Genomic DNA, 19,989 nt, shown 5'->3' on the forward strand with positions numbered 1-19,989 from the left:
GAAGAAACTAGGTCGTCCGGCTAGGTCAAACTAGTATCCCGGAATCCAGCAAGTTGCATTAAAATGCACAAAACAAGGAAATGAGTTTGGTAAAACGTACCAACCCTAAAACATTATCGAATGTGACATATTAATAACGTTAAGACTTAATTTACCTAGAAAACATCGAGGGTCGATATATGGGTTGATTTAGCAAATAAAGGTATTCAGTGAATTGTTTATCGAACATTATCGATAGAGACAGTTTAATTTAGCACTGAAACACTTCAAATTGTGTTTCTCAGTTACCAAAGACTCAGGAAAAGGGAAAGAAACACTGAGTCCAGACCAGGAGACAGTCATCAGAGGTTTGTGCACAACAACTATTTCTTTTGAATTATTTTCAATTGAAATAAATTATGACTATTTGCATATTATTGTTTTAAGTTGTGAAATTGTGAAAAATGGTTTGAATGGTATTTGATGGATACTTATTGATTGAAAAGCACTGTAATTGGTTTGAAACCATAGCTATCATGTACATTGATTGTATTCCTCGCTAGCTTGTCTAGTGGGATGAATTGAATTCCCTCTCTGGCTGAAGTGTTGAGGTGTGTGCCTGTTGAGGACGAATAGAATGAGTACTCATATTTTTGCTAGCTAGCTGTGTTATTCCTCATTAGTCATTGACTTTTGGGATGAATTGAATACCTCATTAGCCATCGGCTCTTGGGATGAATTGAACTTGGGAACATGATTAAAGCTGTGTGTGATTTATTGATGCATATTGTAAGATTGTGAAATGAGTTTAAATTCTTATTGACATTCACTGTCTTTTGAATTTAACTATGTTTTGATTACTGAGATTTATTGTAATATTGTGTTAAATTCCTTATGACATTATTGTCTTGAATTTAACTATGGTTTTAAGTATCCACTATTTACATGACTTATGAATTATGATTTAAATTTGTATTTGGTTAATGTTGTGCACCACTGAGACATTGTCTCATCGATAGCTTTTTATTATGTCGGTGGTAGATGACAGAGCGATGAACTAAATGCTAGTATCTACAGCGAGAGATTTTTGGGTATAGTGAGTATACCACATTTGGCATTTTGTACTGTAATGTATATTCACTGTATGTATATTTTGTTTTTGGTTTGAGCAGTTGTAAATTCAAATTGTAACTTGAGGTTGCAAAATAATTATGAGTTATTTTGGCTTGTAAAAGTTGTATTATATTTCTTATATCTCAATCTTTGAAAAATCACTATGGAATTGAGTTGATAAATATGTTGTGTTGAGAAATGTGTTGGAGTTGAGATTTGGAAATATATTGAAGTGTTTTTTTACAGGTTTTCTGAAGAACTGTTTTATCCAAAATACAGACGGCATTCTGCCAAAATTTTTACAGAAATTTCCAAATAATGCAAATATGTTAATTCTATCACTTCAGTTCACCAAAGTTTTTAACACCTGTAAAAAATGCTCACCACTGTAAAAGAAGTAAGAAAAGTTTTTAAAATCCCTTGTAGTGTATTTAATGGGTTATCAGTAGACGGAGTTGGTAATTCATTAGGTATACTACGGGATCATGTTATACCTTACAGAGGGGTAGGGTGTGACATGTTTTTGTGGTATCAGAGCAAAGTTTTTAAATTCTATTTTCACCTGTTATTTGAATGTTCTTTCTTCATAGTACAACTGTTCAATATCATTGTTTGATACATACAGTACATTATATTATAAATATGCACTAACGGGAGGAAATCTCCTTGTGTTATTTGTTCAGGAGATCTAAAATCCTCGCATTGACTATGGAAGAGGGTGATCGTTCAGTCGATCAATCTATTGAGGCTGAGGTGTAAGGGGATGCCCCAGGCCTACAAAATGTTAGTGGTTCAAGGCGGACCCTGCGATCAGTAGTTTCCTGCTCAGTTCGCTTAGCAGATGGCTGCAATGTTCCAACAAATGGCTGGTAATGCGCCTACTCAAGTCCCAATACAAACACCAGTGGTACAACCACAGTCTCCTACTAGTCAATATGATAAATTGATGAAGTATGGGGCTACAGAGTTCAAGGGGACAGTAGATCCTCTAGAGGCTGAACAATGGTTAGAGAGGATGGATAGAGTATTCAAGAAACTGCATTGTACAGAGGAGCTCAGATTTGAATACTCAGTATCCTTACTACAGGGGGATGCTTATGATTGGTGGAAAACCATTCCCCACAGTCTGGTAGAACCTGCAGTGCTAACATGGAATGACTTCCTCAGGGAATTCAGGCAGAAATATGTCCCTGATGCTTATGTAGACCAGAAGCTACAAGAATTCCTAAGTCTGAAACAGGGGGGCAAATCAGTGGCTGAGTATGAAAGAGAATTTTCCCGCCTGAGCCATTATGCAGTGAGTCTACTCTCTACCAGCAGGGAGAGATGCAAGAGGTTTGAAACTGGCTTGAAGCCCAGTATCAGAGTACAAGTGATCGGCTTCAAACACACTAACTTCTCTGAACTTATTTCTCAAGCTCTAGAGTTGGAAAGAATTGAGTTTGAAACTGCTCCTGAGAAAAAGAGATCAGAGAAGACAGAGAAAGAGGGAAAATCAGTAGAACAAAGTTCCAGTGGTCCTACTGGAAAGAGGAAGAACTATGGGGGACATGGCAGAGGTGGCAAGAAGTCTGGTAGAGGAAGATATTCAGGACAGAGACCTCCCCTATCTGGTCAACAGAGTACCAGAAGTTCCTACCCTCCCCACCAATGTGAAACTTGTGGAAGAAATTATGGTGGGATATGCTACAAGGCCATTGGAGCCTGTTATAACTGTGGAGGCACAAGACACTTTGCCAAGGACTGCACCAGTAGTCGCAGAGTTGGACCACCTTCTACTACTGCAGAAGGGTCAGTTCAGAGCCCTGTCACTAGAAGTTCACAACCACCTAGCAGAGGTAGAGGCAGGGGTAGAGGTAACCCAGTAGGCAGCCAAGGCACAGTGAAGCATTCGGAGCAAGATAGTGCTCCAGTCAGAGTCTATGCAATGAGGCAGAGGGAAGAGGCTGAGACATCTGATGTTGTGGCTGGTACCTTCTCAACTTTTAACCAAGATGTGTGTTTGTGTTATTTGATCCGGGTTCTACCCATTCTTATGTGAGTGCTAGCATCATTGATTGCATTGCTGTTCCATGTACAAAAATTGACTTTGAGGTGCTAGTAACAAGTCCGTTAGGACAGGAGGTCAGGGTTAATAGAATGTATAGAGATTGCCCTTTGGTGATCCAAGGACACACTTTCTTGTCTGATTTCATTGAAATGCCCTTCAGAGATTATGATATCATCTTGGGCATGGATTGGTTAGCTAGGCATCATGCCATGATTGACTGTAGGCTGAAGACAGTCACTTTTGGCCTTCCTCGATTCTGTGATGTGGTAATACATGGGAGAGGCGATTGTGCCATCAAACCTCATTTAATTTGTACTAGCGGAAAAATGATCAGAAAGGGGTGTGAAGCATACTTGGCACATGTGGTAGACACCCAAGTGGGGAGTCCAGCATTGAAGGACATCCCTACAGTACATGACTTGCCAGATGTGTTTCCTGATGAATTGCCAGGATTACCTCACGAAGAGAAGTGCGATTTGAAATTAATGTTATGCACGGTGTGGATCCAATCTCCATAACGCCATACGAGAATGGCACCAGTGAGTTGAAGGAGTTGAAGATACAATTGCAAGAACTACTTGAAAAGGGCTTCATCCGCCCTAGTGTGTCACCTTGGGAGCACGGTGTTGTTTGTTAAGAAGAAGGATGGTACTCTCCGCTTATGCATTGACTACCGACAGTTGAATAAGGTGACAATAAAGAACAGATATCCATTGCCTTGCATTGATGATCTGTTTGATCAATTGAAGGGTGCAGCTGTATTCTCCAAAATTGATTTGCGATCTGGTTATTATCAGTTGAAGGTGCAAGAGCAGAGTATTCCAAAAACTGCTTTCAGAACTCGGTATGGCCACTATGAGTTTCTAGTAATGCCATTCGGGTTAACAAATGCTCCAGCTGCTTTTATGGATCTGATGAACACTATCTTCAGACCATATCTTGATCAATTTGTGGTGGTGTTTATTGATGACATTTTGATATACTCGAGGAATGCAGAGGAGCATGACAGACATCTGCGGATTGTACTGCAGATTTTAAAGGAGAAACAGCTATACGCCAAATTGTCGAAGTGTGAATTTTGGCTGAAAGAAATCTCCTTTTTGGGACATGTTATGTCAGCTGAAGGGATCAAGGTAGATTTCAGCAAGATAGAAGCTATCCTTAATTGGAAGCCGCCCAGGAACATCACAGAAGTTCGCAGTTTTCTGGGTTTAGCTAGATATTACCGTCGGTTTGTGAAGGGGTTTTCTATGTTATCTTCTCCACTGACTAAACTGCTTCGGAAAGATATAAAATTTCAGTGGACTGATAAATGCCAGCAAAGTTTTGATGAGTTGAAGAGGTGTTTAACTGAAGCTCCAGTTCTCACTTTACCTAATCCGGGTAAAGAATACACGGTTTATAGTGATGCTTCTCACAATGGGCTAGGCTGTGTACTGATGCAAGATCGGAATGTCATTGCTTATGCATCACGCCAGCAAAAACCGCATGAGAGGAACTACCCAACACATGATCTGGAGTTAGCAGCTATTGTTTTTGCTCTAAAGATCAGGAGACACTATTTGTATGGGGAGAAATGCTACATTTACACAGATCACAAGAGCTTGAAGTACTTAGGCACCCAGAAGGAATTAAATTTGAGGCAGAGGAGATGGTTAGAACTCATTAAAGACTATGATTGCTTAATAGACTATCAGCCAGGAAAAGCAAATGTGGTGGCTGACACCTTAAGTCGCAAGACTATGGCAAGTCTCGGAGTTTCTCCTTTGTCCATGGTATATGAATTGAAAGCACAACATGCCAGTTTAGAGATTGATGATGAGGGACAGACAGTAGTTGCATGGCATGTACAGCCAGTGTTGATTGATCAGATTAGAATGGCTGCTTAGAGTGATAAAAAGTATCAGAAGCTACTGAAAGAAGTCCAGCAGGGCAAGAAACCTGAATTCTCTGTGAGAGATGATGGTTTATTACTACATCAGGGTAGAATGTGCGTTCCTAGTGATGTGGAATTGAGACAAATCATTATGAAGGAAGCACATGAGTCTCCATTTGCTATGCACCCTGGTGGAACTAAAATGTACAGAGGGCTGAAAGAGCATTACTGGTGGATGGGTATGAAGAGGGATATAGCTAAATTTGTTTCCAAATGCCTAACTTGTTAGCAAGTAAAGGCAGAACATCAAGTTTCAGCTGGTTTGTTATATCCTTTGTCAGTACCAGAGTGGAAATGGGAACGAATAACTATGGATTTTGTTACAGGACTTCCAAGGACACAGAGTAGTCATGATGCAGTATGGGTTATAGTTGACAGATTGACCAAGTCTGCTCACTTTTTGCCAGTTCGGATGGATTATAGCATGGAAAGATTGGCCAGATTGTACGTATATGAGATTGTAAAATTGCATGGAGTGCCAGTATCAATTGTGTCTGACAGAGATCCTAGGTTCACTTCTAGATTCTGGGGTAGTCTTCAGAGAGCCCTAGGAACTAGATTGAACTTTAGCACAGCATTCCACCCACAGACAGATGGCCAGTCTGAGAGGGTTATTCAGATATTGGAGGATATGCTACGGGCTTGTGTGATTGAATTTGAAGGTAGTTGGGATACACACTTGCCTTTGATTGAGTTTGCTTATAAAAACAGCTACCAATCAAGCATAGGGATGCCTCCATATGAAGCTTTGTATGGCAAAAAGTGCATAACTCTTTTATGTTGGGATGAAGTAGGTGAAAGGAAAATGATTGGGCTAGAAATTGTCCAGCAGACAGAGGAAAAGATTAGATTGATTAGAGATAGACTCAAGGCTACATCAGACCGTCAAAAGTCCTATGTTGATATGAAGAGAAGAGATATTGAGTATGCAGTGGGTGATAAAGTATTCCTCAAAGTTTCTCCTTGGAAGAGGATTATGAGATTTGGTAGAAAGGGGAAACTGAGTCCTCGTTTCATCGGACCATATGAGGTTCTGGAAAGAGTGGGTCCTCTGGCATATCGGTTGGCATTACCTCCAGAGCTAGCAAAGATACACAGTGTCTTCCATGTGTCCATGTTAAGGAGGTACAGATCAGACCCATCTCATGTACTATCAGTTGAAGAGATTGAAGTAAATCCAGACCTCTCATATGAGGAAGAACCCATAAAAATTCTGGCTTATGAGGTCAAGCGGTGAGAATAAGCAGATACACACGGTTAAAAATCTTGTGGAACCATCAGTCAGGCCAGGAAGCTACTTGGGAACGTGAAGAGGATATGAGGAGACAGCACCCACAGCTATTCAGAGACTAATGCCAGGTAAAATTTCGAGACGAAACTTATTTAAGGGGGGGAGAATTGCAACACCCTGCTCCGGTGACCAGTGTTGTCCGGACAGCTAGGATGCCTAGAACCACACTTCAGTATGAGTGAGGAGACATAAAATAATGAAATACAAGAAAAGAAAATACAAGAAAAATAAAGGAAAAATCATAGCAAAGAAATGTAACCAAGTTAAGCGACCCGAGAACCTTAGCGATGGGTGACCGCACCGGGAAGTCACGGCGTGGACTGTTGACTAGCCCTGGACCGCGGGGAACCCTGGAAAACATTTTTAGGACTTAAATAGACCCTTATTGAAGAATAAATATCATTAGAAAGATCAAAGAAAAATTAAATAATTAGTACAAAGAAAAGTGAGAAATCAAGAAACGGACAAAACCCGGTGTTACCGAAAAATCGGGAATGCAACCCGAACAGGGGCATTATGGTCAATCGACATCCCGAATTGTCTTTTGACCTAAATTTTCATTAAAAATAAATAATATTACACTTAGAAAATGAAATGAAAATTTAATTTGGTGGTACCTAAAGTAAATAGCAAGAATTAAGGGCTTAATGTGGAATAAGTGAAAATTAAGCTTATTAAATGATTAAATGTGTGAGTGGGCCACTAATGATTTAATTAAACAATAAAATGGACTGATGTAAGTCCACTATAGCAGCTGAAATGGTTATCTTCTTCACTCCCTCATCTATGCCGAATTGAAGAACCAAGAAAACCTCCATTGCCATTTTCATGCAAGCTTCATCTAACCCCTCATTTCAACTCCAATCACTTAGATAGCTTCATCAAAAATTGTCTACACATCATAAGGAAGAGCTTGATACCAAAATCAAGAAGTTTAATCAAGGTTTGGCAAGTTCCAACCATAAGGTAAGTTTGTATTTTTAAAGATTACTTTGTTAAACTTTGTGTTCATGTTATGGGTATTGGATTTGTGAAGAAAATTTTTAAGTTTGAAGAGTTATTGAGATGTTCATTTTGGACAGCCATGGAGTTATGTATTTGATGAAATATTTGTACATATATTTGATGAGAAATTATGTTGATTATGGTGATTTAATATCCTAGTAAATTATTCCACATATATATGGTGATTTTGCACTTGGAATGGAAATTGATGAATTGTAGGACACTTTGGTGTTGAGGGACATTTTCGACAGCCTTGGGATTCTTGGATAAATGTATGTGTTCATGAAGGTGTTGGCAGAAATGTTGACATTAAGGTTGATGGATATGTATATAGATTGATTGTGTAAAGTGTATGTAAGAACTAGTAAGGTTTAGGTATATATGTGATTGTACTTAGACTTTGTAAATGTGAGTTTTAATTGGTGTATTAAGGATGTTTGTAATCTGCCCAAAGTGATGTTAATGTAAAGTGGAATATGGTTTTGGTAATGAACCAAAACAGAAATGGTAAGGGAAGTGGACATATAGTAATGTAAGTGTGTAATTGATGTATGTTTAAGTAAGGTAGTTAAGGGCAATATGCATTTTAGCCTATAACTTTAAATGTGTAATCTCAATTGGTATGAGACCAATTGGAGGTGAACCTAGGCACAAAATGTGCCAACTTTCATTGAGAAAGCATGCCAAAATTCTACTTGCAAGGTGATATGAAAAATGACCAATTCGGATTAAGGTGCAATAAGGCCTGAAAATTTACCAATTGGGCAGCAGTTAGTGTTTAGGCCATAACTCACTCAAAACAGGTCCAATTGACCTGAAATTTTAACCATGAATAGTTAAGACCCATACCTACAAGTCTTATGAAGACACCAAATCCCAGAAATGACTATAAGCAAGTCAAACAGCTTGCACAAGTTCGGGTCCAAAAACTGGCCGAACCAAAGTTGACCAAATTGACCTAAAATTGACCTAATTTGATGCCATTTGACCAGCAATAGTATAATGACCATAACTTGGTCTACTTAACTCGGAATGACCTAAAATTTTGCCCCGCGTTCCATAAGACATAGATCTACAAGTTTGTAGTTTTGACCGAAACCCGAAAATCGAAGAAACTAGGTCGTCCGGCTAGGTCAAACTAGTATCCCGGAATCTAGCAAGTTGCATTAAAATGCACTAAACAAGGAAATGAGTTTGGTAAAACGTACCAACCCTAAAACATTATCGAATGTGACATATTAATAACGTTAAGACTTAATTTACCTAGAAAACATCGAGGGTCGATATATGGGTTGATTTAGCAAATAAAGGTATTCAGTGAATTGTTTATCGAACATTATCGATAGAGACAGTTTAATTTAGCACTGAAACACTTCAAATTGTGTTTCTCAGTTACCAAAGACTCAGGAAAAGGGAAAGAAACACTGAGTCCAGACCAGGAGACAGTCATCAGAGGTTTGTGCACAACAACTATTTCTTTTGAATTATTTTCAATTGAAATAAATTATGACTATTTGCATATTATTGTTTTAAGTTGTGAAATTGTGAAAAATGGTTTGAATGGTATTTGATGGATACTTATTGATTGAAAAGCACTGTAATTGGTTTGAAACCATAGCTATCATGTACATTGATTGTATTCCTCGCTAGCTTGTCTAGTGGGATGAATTGAATTCCCTCTCTGGCTGAAGTGTTGAGGTGTGTGCCTGTTGAGGACGAATAGAATGAGTACTCATATTTTTGCTAGCTAGCTGTGTTATTCCTCATTAGTCATTGACTTTTGGGATGAATTGAATACCTCATTAGCCATCGGCTCTTGTGATGAATTGAACTTGGGAACATGATTAAAGCTGTGTGTGATTTATTGATGCATATTGTAAGATTGTGAAATGAGTTTAAATTCTTATTGACATTCACTGTCTTTTGAATTTAACTATGTTTTGATTACTGAGATTTATTGTAATATTGTGTTAAATTCCTTATGACATTATTGTCTTGAATTTAACTATGGTTTTAAGTATCCACTATTTACATGACTTATGAATTGTGATTTAAATTTGTATTTGGTTAATGTTGTGCACCACTGAGACATTGTCTCAGCGATAGCTTTTTATTGCTGTCGCAGGTAGACTGACAGACAGGGCAGTAGACTAGGCTGCTAGTATCTACAGCGAGAGATTTTTGGGTATAGTGAGTATACCACATTTGGCATTTTGTACTGTAATGTATATTCACTGTATGTATATTTTGTTTTTGGTTTGAGCAGTTGTAAATTCAAATTGTAACTTGAGGTTGCAAAATAATTATGAGTTATTTTGGCTTGTAAAAGTTGTATTATATTTCTTATATCTCAATCTTTGAAAAATCACTATGGAATTGAGTTGATAAATATGTTGTGTTGAGAAATGTGTTGGAGTTGAGATTTGGAAATATATTGAAGTGTTTTTTTACAGGTTTTCTGAAGAACTGTTTTATCCAAAATACAGACGGCATTCTGCCAAAATTTTTACAGAAATTTCCAAATAATGCAAATATGTTAATTCTATCACTTCAGTTCACCAAAGTTTTTAACACCTGTAAAAAATGCTCACCACTGTAAAAGAAGTAAGAAAAGTTTTTAAAATCCCTTGTAGTGTATTTAATGGGTTATCAGTAGATGGAGTTGGTAATTCATTAGGTATACTACGGGATCATGTTATACCTTACAGAGGGGTAGGGTGTGACACTTCCCCTCTTGCATCAATACACACCCTAACCCATTATGAGAGGCATCACTGTTGACCACAAAGTCCTTTCCTGACACTGGCTGTGTTAACACTGGTGCCTCTGTCAACATAGCCTTCAACTTCTCAAAACTGGTATGACACTTGTCATTCCAGTCAAATCTGACATTCTTGTGTAACAACTTGGTCATTGGAGCAGCTATTAAGGAAAATCCCTTCACAAATCTTCTGTAATACCCAGCTAGCCCCAAGAAACTTCTGACCTCAGTTGTATTCCTGGGAGGCTTCCATTCCATCACTGCTTCTATTTTTTTGGGATCCACTCTAATCCCATCAGCTGACACTATGTGTCCAAGGAATGCAATCTCATTCAACCAGAAGTCACACTTGGACAACTTAGCATACAGCTTCTTTTCTCTCAAGGTTTGCAAAACAATTCTCAAATGCTCATCATGTTCTTCCCTGGTCTTGAAATACACCAAAATATCATCAATAAAGACCACTATGAACCGATCTAAGTATGGATGGAAGTTACGGTTCATAAGGTCCATGAATGCTGCTGGTGCATTTGTTAGGCCAAAGGGCATCACTAGGAACTCATAATGCCCATACCGAGTCCTAAATGCAGTCTTTGGCACATCTGCATCTTTCACCCTCAACTGATGATACCCTGATCTAAGATCAATTTTAGAAAATACTCCTGCTTCCTTCAACTGATCAAACAGATCATCAATTCTAGGCAACGGATACTTATTCTTCACTGTCACTTTATTCAACTGCCGGTAATCAATGCATAACCTCAAAGTCCCATCTTTCTTCTTTACAAACAGCACTGGAGCTCCCCATGGTGACACACTGGGGCGTATGAACCCCTTATCCAGTAACTCCTGTAACTGGATTTTCAGTTCCTTCAATTCTGTGGGCACCATCCTATAAGGAGCAATAGAGATTGGTGTTGTACCCGGCAGTGTCTCAATAGCAAATTCAACTTCTCTTTCCGGTGGCAAACCAGGCAATTCTTCAGGGAACACATCTGAGAAGTCTTTTACTATGGGTATGTCACACAGATCTGGCTTAGCCTTCCTAGTATCCACCACATGTGCTAGGTAGGCTTCACAGCCTTTTCTCATCAGTTTTCTTGCAACTATGGCTGAGATGACATTGGACAAGAAATCTGTCCTTTCCCCCACAACTGTAATCTCATTACCCTCAGGAGTTTTCAAAGAAATTCTCTTCAATTTACAATCAACTATTACCTGATGACGTGATAACCAGTCCATTCCCAAAATCACGTCAAACTCATGGAAAGGCAACTCAATCAGGTCTGCCAACAATTCATACCCCTGAATCCTCAACGGGCAACCTTTGTACACTTTGTTCACCACTACACTGTGGCCCAATGGATTAGTGACTAGAATGTCTTGGTCACTCTCTCCTACTAATATCCCCCTCTCTATGGGTAGGTTGATGCAGATGTATGAATGAGTGGATCCTGGATCTACCAATGTATGCACAGATGTATTGTAGAGGGAGAACGTACCCCTGATGACGTCCGTGGCATCTTGTTCCTCCTGAGCTCTCATGGCATAGGCTCGCGGGTGGTACGCCTCGAGCCTCTCTGGCTCGGATCTGAGCCTCTGTGATGGTCCCACTGCCTCAGATTTTCTAGATTTCCTACCCCTTTGTGGTACAGGAGCAGGTCTATCTGCTTGTGTTGGAGCAGCTGTAGCAGTTCTGCGTGGACAGTTCCTCAACTGATGCTCTGTTGACCCACATCTTAAGCAGGCACCCGTCACTCTCCAACACTCGCCCTTACGCCACTTTAGGCAATGTGGACATGCGGAAGATGCTGGGGCTGGTCCCCTGAACCCTGTCCCTGGAGAGCTGCCCACTGATGGTGTGGACTGACCTCTCCTAGGGGTGAGCGTGGCACAGGTCCACGATCGACCCTAACCATGTGGTTGACCTGAACTCTGTGTAGGTGGACCTTTGAACTTCTTCCAGTGCGGGAGATGAACTAGACGACACAGGCTCCTCTTCTTGTCTCTCTCTTACAGTGCCTTTCGGTTATTCTAACCTTTTCAACTTTTATTGCAGCTTCCACTAACTTGGTGAAGTCTGTGATTCCCAAGGCAGTGATCATGATCTTTATGTTGTCATTTAATCCCTCTTCAAATCTCTTACACCTTTCAGCTTCATTAGGGACTATCTCCCTTCCGTAACGGCTCAATCTAACAAATTCCTTTTCATACTCGGCCACTGTCAATTGTCTCTACCTCAGGTTAATGAATTCCCTTCTTCTCTCTTCTAGGTATACGCTATCCACATATTTCTTCTTAAATTCGGAGAGGAAGAAATCCCAAGTTATTACTTTTGGCTGTACTTCACTGGACACCGTATCCCACCATTCATATGCATCATCTTACAACAGAGATACAGCAGCTTTTAGATTTTGTTCAGGAGTGCAGTGGAGTTGTTTTAAAACTCTGCCTGTTCTGTTCAACCAATTTTCGGCTGTAACAGAATCATCTTCTCTCTTGCCAAAGAAGTCCACTGCTCCAAATTTTCTCAATCTTTCCAAGTGTGACTTTGGTTGTGGAGGTGTTGGTGGTGGTGGCATTACCCCAGCCATTTGTTTGAAGAATTTGGCCATTTGCTGGAACACGGCCTGTGGAGGCTGAGCAGGCTCTGATGGAGCTGGCGGAGCAAATTCTCCCCTATCCCTAGTCTCAGCTGGTGCAGGTGGAGCATGACTCTCCACTTCCTCCTCAACTGCCCTTTGAGATGAAGGGTCCATATCCTATTTAACAAAGACAAAAGATCTTCATTAGTGTCACCTCGACTCTTACAAATGCAATGCATGGTATGGACTCAATCTAGGCCCAGAAACGCCTAAACCGTGCTCTGATACCACTAAATGTGACACCCCTTACCCATCTACTGTATATCCGAGTAAAATATATCACACAGTGTACCGGAACACTCTATTTTATCTCAATCATTTTTATCCTTCCTTAATTTATTTTTATCATAGTTTTAAATATAATTTGTGAAATATAATTCATTTAAGTCATTTATAAAAATTATAATTTATTTGAGGTTTCAAAAATTTTATAGAAAATCTGGCAGAGTACCGGCTAAAAATGGAGAAAACAATTCTTCGGAACCTGTGAAAAACACTTCCGATAATCATTTTCAATCATTCTCAAACTCCAATAGCCATCAACATGGTCTCAATATTTTTCAACAACCTTTCCATTTCTCAATCATTCATTTCTCATGGTATTCATATACAAGCAACAAATAAATACTCAATTTTCCATTCATAAACATAATTTTCACTATTTACATTAACATCAAAATACATGAAATAAATCTCAAATTCACATGAGAAAATAAAAGTTAGTAACAAAATACCAAAATGAAACCTAGTGTCCTACCAATGCACTGAAGATGGTGAGGTGACACGGATACTATGCAGAGCTGCAGGAGGTCTCACCCAGTCTGTGGTCTACTTGGCTCTCGGTCAGTATCTCCAGAACCTACGCGTGGCAAAAGCAACGTGCTAAGCAATAATGCTTAGTGGTGCTAATAATAAAATAAAAAAGAAATAACAGAAAATAAATATGTAGTGAATGTATTGATGTCTCATTGCAAATAAATTTTCGATGAGTATTTGTAGTCGTACTTATTTTGTACTGGTTATATTCATTATTTCATTAAATTTATTCACTTTCATTTTTGGTTGCCCAAGTAACCTATACTAGACGATCGGATGGATAAATGATAAACCGCACTTTGGGTATCAAGTACCTCGCCGTCACACCATCGTCACATATGTATCTCCAGGCAAATGTAAATGCTAATAAGTCAGAATAACATTAGGCACAAAGCCAAGTCTCAACACAATGTCAGAATGGCTAAAAGCCATGAAATCACAGAATGGCATAATGCCATGTGCAGTACTACTAACTGAACCCTATTGGCATGCCAAACTATCCAAACCAATCTTGTTAGGTATACTAGGGCATTTGACACTTATGAGTTTTACAATTTTTGAATTTCAAGTTTTGGTGTTACTATTCACATCATTAGTCAACAAAAATGTTGACTTTTGCATAGACAATAGGTTCATTGGTTTTAATACTCCCAACATACCACATTTTGCATTCAAAATTTGTTGGTATTGGTTGCCAATACCATTTCTAAGATTAAAGTTAATTGAGCAGAATTTTCAGTTTTCATACCTTATCTTTACTGTTCCATTAGTCATTTTTGCAGTGGGAATTTGGCAAAATGATCAACATGAAAGTTGTTCCTTATTTTGTCTATTTGAATTTTTTTTTTTAATCACTCCATTTTGAGTTTTGTAGCTCAAGTTATGGTCCAAAAACCATAACTGGCCAGATTGGCATTTTTCTGGACTGACCATATCTACAGTGCAGTGAACAGTGACTGCAACTCCCTTGTTGGATAGGTTCTGGTCATAATTTGGGATAGGTTTCTTCATGAAAGTTATTGGTCTATATCTTGTTACTGGTAAAATTTCAGGTCAATTGGACCATTCTACACTGAGTTATGGCCAAATGACCAAACACTGTTCATTTGGTCATTCTGCAGAAACAGATTGCAGGTCACCCGGATTGGAGCAAGCTTTTGGTCCACTTGGTTTGCTCTTATGGGCATGGTTTCTTCACCAAAGTTGTGCCATTTTGTATCTAGTTTCATGTCCAATTGGCCAAACACCAATTGAACCTCTACAATTCAAGTTATGGCTGCCCAAACCTGCTGGACTCATGTCCAATTCTGCAGGTCACCTAGTGCAGCCACACTAAACCTAAATCCCATTACTAAACACACTTCATTTCTTGTTTACCAATAACCAAATGGTCACTAATTGACCATTTAAACTTTTATTCACCAACACATGAATAAGATCCAAGTTTTTGTGTCCAAACCCTAGCTCAAATTCAAGGTTCACACAACACATGTCAATTAGGCATACTAATCCATTTCAAATTTTTGTCTACACATCAACACCATTTCTAAGCCATTTTAAATCCATCAAAACTATCAACTACCACTCCCATAAAGCTGGCCAAAATTCCATTCTCAATTTCACACATGATTTATCTCAATTCCTTAATTATTTGTTCATATTCAAACTAAGTTTTAAGAAATAAACAAGATTAAGTAATTAACATGCACTAACCTCTTTGATCTCTTTATTGGCTTGTATAAACCTTAGAATTTCTTCATTTTATGATAATCAAAACTTTTCTCTTGATGTGGGGGTTAATTTTTGTGAAGGGTGTTTAGGGTTTTAGGGTGAGATTTGGTGAGTTATAAAGCTTTGGTGGAGTTTTCATGGAGGTTTGGCTATGGGAGAAGAGGGAGACGGCTGGTCTTTAATTTGGTGAAGAAATAGATTGTTTTTACCTTTTTTTGGTGTTATTTATCTTCTTTTATCACTTACTTAAGTGATGCTTTAATGTGATTGGTGGGAATTCCTTTAAATGACATCATATGATGTCAAAATTGACATTTATTCTCATTTTCTTTTCTTTTCTTCTCTACTCATTTCAATTTAATTTTAGCAATATTTATTCACATTTTATGTCATAAGAATTATTTACTTAACTGGACAAGTCGGCCAAAAATCACCTCTGAAGGCGAAATGACCAAAATGCCCTCCGTTTGGCTTAACAGACTAAAATTGTCTGTACCGATTGAAAAATTTTTCTAAATATTTTCTTGGCATTCTAATGCCATAGGAACCTCAATGACCCTTCTCTGGAGTCCCAAAAATTATTTTATGAATTTTCTCCCAGGTCTAAGGCTCCTAGTTGCTAGAACCGTAACTTCCTACTAGGTTACCCATCGCTTGGGCACCGGCTCATTTAACTTAGTTGTATTTTATTTCTAAAATTTTTTCTAAATTTTTCTTATTAATATTTGAGTTAATTATGGTTCCTCACTTTAGTTTAAATATTTTTTGGGACGTTCTAGCTGTCCGGACCGACATTGGTCGCTGGAACAGTAAACTGTACGGACTAGCCAAAGTGAGGATATTATAATTGGAAAGCTTAGACATAGGGCTACACTTTTCATGCAGACTACTTGACCTAGTTTTGCCTTTAACCAAGTCAAATTGTTAGCAAAATTTGGGTCACTAAAACTGCCAATCCAGAAATTAACCAAACCACTGTTCCTTTGGTATGCTTGACCAGTTTTGGAAATAATGCCATAACTTGATCTCCAAAGTTGCAAAAGTTTTATAAGACATAGCTCAACAATTTTTATGTTTTGACTAAGATTCAAAACCCATTGCATCCTAGGGAAAATATTAGCCAAAGTTAGGAATTGAAATCTGGAAAATGTTAAGTTGAACCTAGAATGCCAATTGATAACCGTGTGTTCATTTGGCCATAACTCTCCCTAGGAAATTCCATTTGAGATGTGCCAATATGATTTGGAAACATGATACTTAGGGTTACAACATTGATTTAGACACCTTTGCCAAATTCTAAGTGTAAAGACCCTAAAAAGAGGGACAAACATACTGCCCTGAAGATTGACTATTGCCTTTATAGGATTAAGAGTCTAGGTCAATACATTGACTATAACTCACCATACCAAGCTTGAAAATTTATGAAATTGTACCTGGGAGTCCTTAAGACATAGAGGAACATATCTTGTGAAGGAACCTAAGTCTAAAAATGACCATAAAATGATCAAATGACTGGTCAAATTTTATTGACTAGGAATTGCCAATTCTGGACAGCTTAGGGGTAAATGGACCAATTATGGTATTTTGACCATAACTGGAGTTCTATAACCCCAAATTGAGTGATTTAAAAACTGAAATTTAAGTTTAAACATAGAGGAGCAATTGTTATGAAGGAAGTGTATCAAATAGACATCCTAACCTAGTTAAATTCCTAGATAAAAATAACACATCAAAATGAACCTAAAGAAAGGATCATGGGAAAAATGCTATAGATGGTAATTATAATCCTCATAAGGCAAATTAAATATTAAAAATGATATGAATATGTAAATTGGGACTAATGTCCTATTAATATGAAATTAATAGTACTACTGAACAGTACCAGAAAATAGTAACAGTAAATAGTACTAAAATAATTAAAAATGTTTAAGTGCGCATATTATACCTAAACTTATTTATTTGGTTTGGATAAATTGGTATACCAATTAGGGACTACAGATAGCAGTACTGCCTATCGAGAAAATCATGAACTGACACTATATGTCTGGTATGATTGTTCTACAAGTTATATGCCTACTTACTAGCCATTGTGCCTACTTTATTTCTGGCTTACAAGCCTGACAGTGGGTCTCTTGCTCGACAGCTGGCCTCATGCCTGACAGATGTATATAGGGTAGACATATGGTTGTCTAACCCGTATACTCCCGTGTATCCAACTTTATAATTTGTTATAGATTTCTTGGGCACTGATAAAAATTAATTAAGACTTAAAATATAATAAGTAATCATAAAAGATCTCGATAATGTTAATTGCTTCCAAAGAGCAATAAAAATGTAAAACACCCAGAAATTATGATTTGCAGATATTATTTCAATTGTTAAATGATTGTTATTATAAATTATGCACCACTAAGCATTATGCTCAGCACATTGGTTTTCCATCACGTAGGTACTGGAGATCAGTCCCCAAAGAATCGCAGACCAGTGAGTGCATCGAGAGCTCGACTGTGTCTACCACCGCCCGAGTCACCTCACCAGTCTTTTGTATTTTGGTAGGGCCCATGTATAGACTAGTATTTTTGTTCATTATGTCTAGTCATGATGTATTTCATTTCGGACTTGTAATTAAACTTGAGATTGAAATGAAAACTTGTAATTTATTACCTATGAATTTCCATATGAATGCAATAGATGATACTTCATTTTGAGATCTCATAAATAGTTATGAATGATATGATAAAAGAGAATATGATATGGACATGTATTAGGTGATTAGTGGAAACCCGCCAGATGCTAATAAAACAAGGGAGGCTCTGCCCAGTTCTCCAAAGAAATAAGATATATATATATATATATTTATATATATATTTACACATAGAATACATGTTTTAAATTACATCAAAAGTTTACGATAGATATGATAAAATAAGATAGGGTGCTCCGGAACCGAATGTGGCACTTTTTGCTCGGCTATACAGTAGACGGGTAAGGGGCGTCACATATGCCACACAGTGTACCGAAAAATCATAACTTATCTCATTGATATTTATTAGTTCTTAATTTATTTATTATAGTTATTAAGTGAAATTTATGAAATTGATCTCATTTAGATCATTTATTGAAATTATAAATTAATTTGCGGCAGAGTGCCGGATAAAAATGAAGAAAATAGTTCTTCAAAACCTATAGAAAACACTTCTAATAATTTCCAATCATTTTTCAAACTCCATTTGTATCACAACAATTTACAACAATTTCTTAATAATTCCTCCATTTGTCATTCATTCATTTCACATCATCATCATGCTCAAATCATAAATAAATTCTCACATGGTATTTATAATCACAAAGTTATAAATACTTACATTAATTGTTCCGGCAGCTGAATAAGGTGATTGTGAAAAATAAATACCCTTTACCTAGGTAGATGACCTATTTGATCAGTTGAGGGGAGCTAGAGTATTCTCCAAGATAGATCTTAGATCAGGCTATCACCAGTTGAGAGTGAAGGAGACAGATGTTCCTAAAACTGCTTTCAGGACCCGATATGGACACTATGAGTACCTAGTGATGCCATTTGGGCTGACAAATGCACCAGCAGCTTTCATAGACCTAATGAACTGCATCTTTCATCCCTACTCGGATTGGTTTATTATGGTCTTTATAGATGATATCTTGGTGTATTCTAAGAATCGGGAAGAGCATGATGAACACCTGAGAGTAGTACTACAGACACTGAGGGAAAAGCAGTTGTATGCTAAGTTGTCCAAGTGTGACTTCTGGTTGGATGAGATATCCTTCCTTGGACATATTGTGTCAGCAAATGGAATCAGAGTAGATCCAAAGAAGATTGAAGTAATTGTTGAATGGAAGCCTCCTAGAAATGTAACAGAAGTCAGAAGCTTTTTGGGATTAGTTGGATACTATAGGAGATTTGTGAAGGGATTTTCCCTTATAGCAGCCCCACTGACTAAGTTACTGCATAAGAATGCAAATTTTGACTGGAATGATAAATGTCAAACCAGCTTTGAGAAGCTTAAGGCTATGCTTACAGAAGCTCTAGTGTTGATACAGCCAGAGTCAGAGAAAGACTATGTGATCTACAGTGATGCTTCTCAAAATGGGCTTGGGTGTGTTCTGATGCAGGAAGGGAAAGTAGTTGCCTATGGTTCTAAACAGCTAAGGCCACATGAAAAGAACTATCCAACTCATGATCTGGATTTGGCAGCAATAATATTTTCATTAAAGATATGGAGGCATTACCTATATGGTGAGAAGTGTTACATCTACACTGATCACAAGAGTCTAAAGTACTTACCAATGCAGAAGGAACTCAATCTAAGACAAAGGAGATGGATTGAATTCCTTAAAGATTAGGTTGTGTGATTGACTACCATCCTGGGAAGGCAAATGTAGTGGCTAACGCCCTAAGCAGGAAGTCCATGATGGCTTTGAGTGCATTGAATGCTCGGTTGTCTTTAGCACAGGATGGGGTACTTTTGGCTGAGTTGTGTGTAAAGCCAAGTTTGTTACAGCAAATACAAGTAGCACAGTTAAGGGATGAAAAGTTGCTAACTATTATGGGCAGAACTCAAGAGGGGAAGGAGACTGATTATGAGTTGAAAGGAAATGGGTGCCTATACTATAAAGGCAGAATATGTG

This window comes from Hevea brasiliensis, chromosome 8 (genome assembly GCF_030052815.1).
Source record: "Hevea brasiliensis isolate MT/VB/25A 57/8 chromosome 8, ASM3005281v1, whole genome shotgun sequence".
NCBI classification, from domain to species: Eukaryota; Viridiplantae; Streptophyta; class Magnoliopsida; order Malpighiales; family Euphorbiaceae; genus Hevea; species Hevea brasiliensis.